The sequence below is a fragment of the Cupressus sempervirens genome, chromosome 9 (genome assembly GCF_028749045.1).
Source record: "Cupressus sempervirens isolate cs-2001-9-10 chromosome 9, ASM2874904v1, whole genome shotgun sequence".
NCBI classification, from domain to species: Eukaryota; Viridiplantae; Streptophyta; class Pinopsida; order Cupressales; family Cupressaceae; genus Cupressus; species Cupressus sempervirens.
The window spans coordinates 812,610,672-812,618,422 of NC_143126.1; positions in this window are offsets into that span (position 1 = coordinate 812,610,672).

Consider the following 7,751-nt stretch of genomic DNA (forward strand, 5'->3'; position numbering starts at 1 on the left):
GAATATTCCAAAAAATTTCCTACTACCTATTATTGGATTTTGAAAATCATTAAACACTCCACCTACGAACTAAAAAAAAACTATTCTAATTTAAGATCCACACACCTGGTCCTAGGTGGCTATATCTGGAGAGCTTATCGAACTGCTACTCTAGGTATGCCACCACATGTAGGATGTTATTACAACTTCAAAAACTAAAAGCATTTAAAACATAACATTAAATTCCCTATTACATTTTCAACAATGTTGCCTCCTATAGCGTTTCTCTTCTCTGCCACTGCAGCATACTCCCCTGTAGAATGAATCTCAAGTCCTCTTGAGATAATGTGTTGTAGAAATGAATCTCATTCTTCTTTCAAACTTTCCAATTTCTTTGAACTAGGATGAGCATATCTACAAGAAAAACAAAAATAATATCCAACTTCTCCACCTTGTAGCTTTGATTCTTTAATGCTGTAAATGTCACAGAAAATTCTCCAGCATGATTCACTATACATGAAATCTGCATCCCTGCATAAAAATTATTAGAAGAAAACATATCATCAGCATTAAGATTATTTGAGTTCTCTTGTTTAATATGAGCTTCCTTATACACCATGTAATGTGCATCATATCTATCTTCATCAATAGTAACCATAAACTTATCTGCTTCTTGACTATCAACCAGTTTCACATCTTGAATCTTAAGAATCGTATTTATCTCTTCTTCCTTTATTAAACATTTATCATCATCTCGATCTTCTTTAGTAATCTCACTTTCAAATATCTCTTTCTTATTACAACTTTGCTCAAGAACAATAACAATATTGCACTCTTTCCTTTCTTCTTCAAGCTGAGTTTTCGTACTACTGCCATGCCTTTTCCATTCTCCTACAATGGCTGCAAATTTTTTCCATAAATCATATTCTTCTTCAGAACTTGTTGTTACACATTCCTTAGCTTCACCTTCATGCCAGCCCTCTTGACATTTTTCTTCATTATGCATATTTAAGGCTTCATCAGTTGCCTCCAAAATCTTTTCCATAGGAGTACCTTCCAACATTGTACTCTTCTCTATTTTCAAAGGACATGTTACTGTTCCAACCACAAATTGTTCACACTCAAATCTCATAGGACTTTCCTCTTTATTCTTCTCATCAACATTTACTTGCTGCAATTTATCTTCTTTTTGCTCTTCAGGTTCTTTCCCTTCCAAAGGACAACTTACATCCATCATTGTTGAGATTTTTGTACCAACTTCACATACATCTACACTCTTTATGGCTGCCTTCTCTGTAGTTTCATTTGCCTCTACCAAAACTTCTTTCACTTCCTCTTTCACTTCATCATGCATTGGAAATGCTATCCTATCAATAAGACCTATACTTCTTGATTCCTTCCATGTTGTATCATCCTTGAATGGAAGCAAAACCATCTTCTTCCCATTCTTGTTGACGGTATATGTGTTCTCTCTACAATCATATATGGTTGACCTGTCATATTGCCATGCTCTTCCCAAAATCAAGTGACAATCTTTTAAAGGCATAATATCACATTCAATGGTATCAAAATATGGTCCAATGTTAAAAGAAACATATGACTTTTCGAAGACATCAATCCACTGTTCATCTCCTAACCCATAAGCTTAGTAAGGTAAATCATGAGGTACTCTTGGAAGATTCAGTTTCTCAACCATTTCTACTGAGATTATATTTTCAAAGGAACCACTATCAACTATAACTTTGCATACCTTATTCTTGCACTTGCACTTTGTTCGGAATATAGAATGTCTTTGGCTATAGCTTTGTCTTTTTGCTTCTTCTTGTCCCATCATTCCTCAGCTAGGTTATTTTCTTCTTATCTAGTCTCCTGGACTTCTTCTTAGACTATTTCTCTCAATCTTTCACAATCACACAAACATATACACAACTACTTTTTTCCAAACCTTTTGCTGAGCTCTAATACCAAAAATGATGCAGAGCCACACCTTGGAAAACTTAGGAGGAATCAGTCACTCAACTGAGTTGCTTCAAGGGGCATCTACAACCTTCAGGATCACACACTAAAATCAGATTCAAAACAAAACTTTGAAAATAAAATTCCCCAAAATATCTTCTTGCTGCCTCTGGATAGACCTACACTCAGACATGAATAACTTTCAAACCAGAAAAGATTTACTCAATCCAACCGTTGAGATTTGGCGTAACTAGGTTTCAAAAAACATATAAAAATTTGAGAGAAATCCAACAGTGCATTTGGGATATATTACCCATGCACTAAGACTAATTTTTTGCAAACATATCGAATTTGACCCAAAACTAAATTTTTTTTAATCTTCTGCAAACTATCCACTTGTTTCCAGTGAGAAGATAAGAAAAATTAGTTCAAAAATCAGACCATCGAAAACTTGCACAAAGACAAAATAAAAAAACATTCCATATCTCTCCAAATTCGATTCCTCTGCTACATAGCCGACTGGATCTCATTTTAAAACTGACTTCTTTTCCTAATTAAAGGATGTGAAATGTTTTCTTCTTATTTTAGAAAAGAAGAATGTCTTCTATTCAAAAAAAGGAAAAGAATTTGAAACATTTTTTCTACCAATATTAGACAGTCTAAATTAGGAATATTCCAAAAAATTGCCTACTACCTATTATTGGATTCTGAAAATCATTAAACACTCCACCTACAAACTAAAAAAAAACTATTCTAATTTAAGATCCACACACTTGGTCCTAGGTGGCTATATCTGGAGAGCTTATCGAACTGCTACTCTAGGTATGCCACCACATGTAGGACATTATTACAACTTCAAAAACTAAAAGCATTTAAAACATAACATTAAATTCCCTATTACATTTTCAACAATGTTGCCTCCTATAGCATTTCTCTTCTCTGCCACTACAACACCTACAATCTTTGTTTGCAACTTAGTTGGTATTCCTTTCTATAACCTAGACTCATTTAGGTGGACCAACATAGTCCCCCATTTCAAATTGTACATCTCTTGTTGAAATATCAACTTTAGCCTTCAACTTGTGAGTAGCCTCTATCATAGTCTTCTTCACCCGCTCTTGTATTTCCTTCACTGTCTTGGAAGAAAATTCTGCATGTCCACTTCTATACTCCATTTTATGTAGGAGCATTGAGCTTAGGGTTTTTTAAACCTTATGGTTTGCATGGTTGGGAATCTATTTGAGGGATATTGTGAAACCTTGTCCTAAGTGCGCATAGATTTTAGAGTTGTTGTCTTGGAGTTAGAGCCATTTTAGTGGTTGCTGGTAATGTGTTCTTATTTACTAGAATAGCTTTGGAGATTGTATTTGTGAGCTTCAATCTATAGGAGTTGGTGTGTGTGCTCTTGAATTTAGATAGATGGTTGGCATATGGACCTATGCCTAAGTGTGTGTATTCTTATGTGGTCTTATGATTTTGTTATGCATTGTAAACTTGGGGCTTGTCATAAGTATTTAATTTATGTTATGTATTTAATGTTTGTAGCCAAGCCAACTTGTGGTTTGATGGGAATATTTAATGTGGGTTTATTTAATTAATGTATTTATCTAGGCTCACTTCTGGATTGGTTTAGTATAAGTAGAGGTCTTGTGGAATCTAGAGTCATCATCATCATTCATCATGGAGAAGAAGAGTAGATAAGATGAGAAACCTTTGAGAAGAGCTAGGAGATGTGGCTTGGAAAACAAGGAAATTGCTTGGTGGGCTTGTGAGCACAAGTTTAGATCTTCTTTGAAGGTTTCTACTATAGTGTGCTTCTAGACTAGCTAAGGGGGTTTGGGGTTGGATCTTGAGCAATCTTGTAGAATTGTTATTGTGATTTCTATTATATTTGGTCATAACCTAGAAGGCCTTATTGCTAGGCACATTGCATGTAAAAATTTATTTTATGAATAAAATATTGTTAATTGGTATCAGATCTTCCATTTTATTGTGTTTCTACTGTGGTTATTTGTTAGGGGCTAGGAAAACTTCTTCGAGGATTCTCCTACCTTACACTATGTCAGGTGGTATCTGAGTAAAGGTTTTCCTGAGTGTGTGGATAGACTGCCAAAATTGAGGCAATTTGCACCAGGACCTAGGGTGAAGATTATCTAATCATGATTGGATCTGATCATTCTTTTGTTGGATTTTTCTTTCTAGAGTCCTATATATCTTTATTGTGAGGTGGAAGATCGTGATTTTGACTTACAATTGTAGAGGACTTGCAGATAGATCAATGATTGCAAAGATGAAAGATTAACCTTGTTGAGTGAAGGTTGAATCTAGTTGATTTGCTGTAGAAGGTTTACAAAGATCTTGGAAGATGCCTCCAAGAACATTGGACCTTGAGATGATTTCACATCTCCATAATATAGTGGAGAGGAGGATTAATGAGATGATTTCTTACATGGATGTTGTTTTTTCTAATCGGGTTAAAGAAGAGATAGCTAAGTTTCATGGAGATTTGTAGAGTCAGAGTCTAGTGATCCAAAAGAGAGTTGTATGGCCAATTAGAAGACTTGTTCTAGAACAAAGAGGGAATGAAAAGGTTGAGGTAGAAGTTTGTTTTATTGATAAGTTTGTGGAGTCTGATGCGAAACTTGTGGCTATTGCTAAGGATATACCTAACCTTGTTGATGTTGGGATGGATATTTGCTTTCATGATTAATTGGTTATTTTTGACATGGATATTGTAGAGCATCTTGTTGTGAGCAATTAGATTGCTGATGATTTACATATGGATGAGGATTTGCATATGGTTGTTGATATGGATCTGAATTCATATGTTACTCCTAACATAATTAAGGATATGGATATTTATATTGATGTGGAGTTTGATGTTGCTAATGTGGATGCACTACTTGTTGATGTGTTTGATGATCTCCATGATACTGTGGATCTATATGTTCCTGATTTTCCTGTAGTTGACATGGAGGAGGATTTACATGTTGCTCTTAGTGTGGATTTGGGCTTACATGTTGCTGATTTTTTTTCTTTTTTTTGAGTTTAATGATGTTGATGACATGGATTTAACATTGGAGGATGTTATTATTTCTGGTTCTGATCAGTTGCTAGAATTGTTTGTGAAGAGTTATATTCAGTTTGTTCTTGGGAGTGAGCACACTGGTTGGGTTACCAAGATTCATTTGATTCACATATTTGAGGGATGAAGCATATATGCTTGATTTTCATATTTTTTCTCTTTCCCTTGATGGATTGGAAGCCTTTGGTGAAGATGAAGTTAGTTATCAAAGTATGGGATATACTTTTTGATGCAAGAGCATTGGGAGAACTAAACTCAAATTCAAAAGCTATCTACCTATGGTTAAAGTACTATTAGAATTAGATCACTAAATGTCATGATAGGGGAATATGGGGTTCAAATTTATCATTTAATGATATGATGTGTGTATTTATAATAGAAATATAATTGTTTGTGATAGCTTTATCAACCCAAAAAAACCACTATATCAATCCTTGTTATAGAGTGTTAGTTATTAAGTTAGTTGTGGGTTTGGTTTTGAGTAGTTGTCAAATTACTTTAGGCATGAAGGCCAATATGTAAAAAGTTTGAGTGTTTATAGTTAGTGAAGGAAAAGAACCTGATATGCATGAAGAAGAAATGGAAATCTCTATTAAAGAGATAACTAACAACACCTTTGAAGGAGGGAGAAGGCCCAAGTTGAAAGGGATGACAAAACCAATCCAAGAGAAGCCCAATAAATAGGAAGATGATGCTCGGGTTATGGGAAAATAGAGAAACCCAATTATAATAGTAGAGAGGAGGTAGCTATGGGAAGAAAGAAAGCTTGAATGATAATGATCACATTTAGAAAAATGGGAAAAATATAGTCCCAATTATGTGAAACTGATCATGAATGAACTTGATCATAGGGAAAAAGAGAGAGACAGAGCTCGGGTTACTGTGAGAGAGAGAGAGAGAGAGAGAGAGAGAGAGAGAGAGAGAGAGAGAGAGAGAGAGAGAGAGAGAGAGAGAGAGTGAGAGTTACTAAGGGGAGAAAGCTGACTTGAGGGAAAGGATACTCTTAATAAATGAATAGCTATTTCATGTTTTGCAATGAATATAGTTTTTTTTCAAGTTGTATTTAGGATGGAATCAGTTTTTGTATATGAAATGGGGTGTGATCCTGATTCAAAATAACATGGTGTAACTGTAGATTCATAAAATGGGTGATGCATTTGGATTATTATCGAATGTCTACCTTGTTTTGATATGTATTTTCTTTTAGTGTTTGGAATCAATGTGTAACCTAATAGGAAGTGGGCCTTGACCAAGTATGGCATATGTCTTATAATTAAAGAGAATGATAATGTAATGCATGAGTTTTTGCAAATGGTGGAACTTGAATGACATACCACATCCATAGGGAGTGTTCGATACAAAATCCTTCAAGATTCCAAGTGAGTTGTATTCCTCCAATCTTTGCATCAGTTGGTGATTGTTGGGGTTTTAGTTTGATTCACATTAGAATGGTATCAGAGTAAGTAAAAGATCTAGGTAGAGATCTTTGTGTTGTGATTTAACTCGAAGCTTGTACTTTGAATATTTGTGAACCCACAATGGATGCAAAATCAACAAGAAAGGCTAGATGTCCTCAGAGACATTCAATGTTCTGAATAAAATGCAAATGCAAGAATTAGATATGCAAGAACTTTATTGAGAATGGTTCTTTTGATAATATTGTATCTATTGAAATGGTTGAGAAGTTGAATATAATTAGTGTATCTAATGAAGAACCTTATAGAGCATTTAGGTTAAGTGATGATAAGTGGGTAGATGTTTTTGAAAAATAATATGTTCCTTTCAATATTGGAACTTACCATGATGTTGTGGAGTGTGATAGTTTTCCTTTAAGGGATTGCCATTTGATTTTGGGCCAAGCATGGCAATTAAACAAATCAGCCATATATGATGGTAAAGAAAATACATATGCCTTTGAGCAAGATATAGGAAATTTTGTGATGAACCTACTAGCGGATGATGATGAATCATGGCCAAGAAAGAGAAGTGTAGGTTGGATTGAAAGAATTGACTTCCCTATACATGAAGCCAATGAGAATGAAGTTAAAGAGATAGTAGCGGAATGTTTGGTTAAGGAAAATGGAGTTTTGGAACAGCCAATTCCAAAGTATGTTGAAGAATTGGAAGACAAGATGCAACAAGAAGAAAAAGAAGAATCAAAGGAGATTCAAGATCCATGTGAAGATCACATAGAGTCCAAGAAAAAGGTAGATGAAAGGATGATTTTCCAAGAGGAATAATGTGACAAAGAAGTTCAAATTGTGATACCTGATTTTTTCTCCAACAAAGAGACTATAGTGAAGTTGGTGAGAGGCCATGAGCATACCAAAGTAGTTATGTTCTTTCTGAATATGCAGATGTAGCATAAGGAAGAAGAAGATTTTATCATAGTAGGTACACAACAAGAACTTGCTTTTTGGGAGAAGTATGGAGCTATTTTTCAGTCATGGACAACCAATGGTGGTGTTGAGGTTCATGAGGAAGAAATTTTACACATGGGCATTGAGTTTGGTATGATGACATTTATTTCAATAGTGTGGTTATATTCTATAAAAGTGCAAATTGGATTGCTTGATGATAGGATGCATACATATCTCCTGAATCATTTCACATCTTTTTTTGCACATACATGACATCATGAAGAGTAGTAGGTGAGATTTATTTCAATCGTGAGAGAATCAAAACCAAGGGTGAAGATGAAGGATCTCATGATATCATGGAGCATACAAGT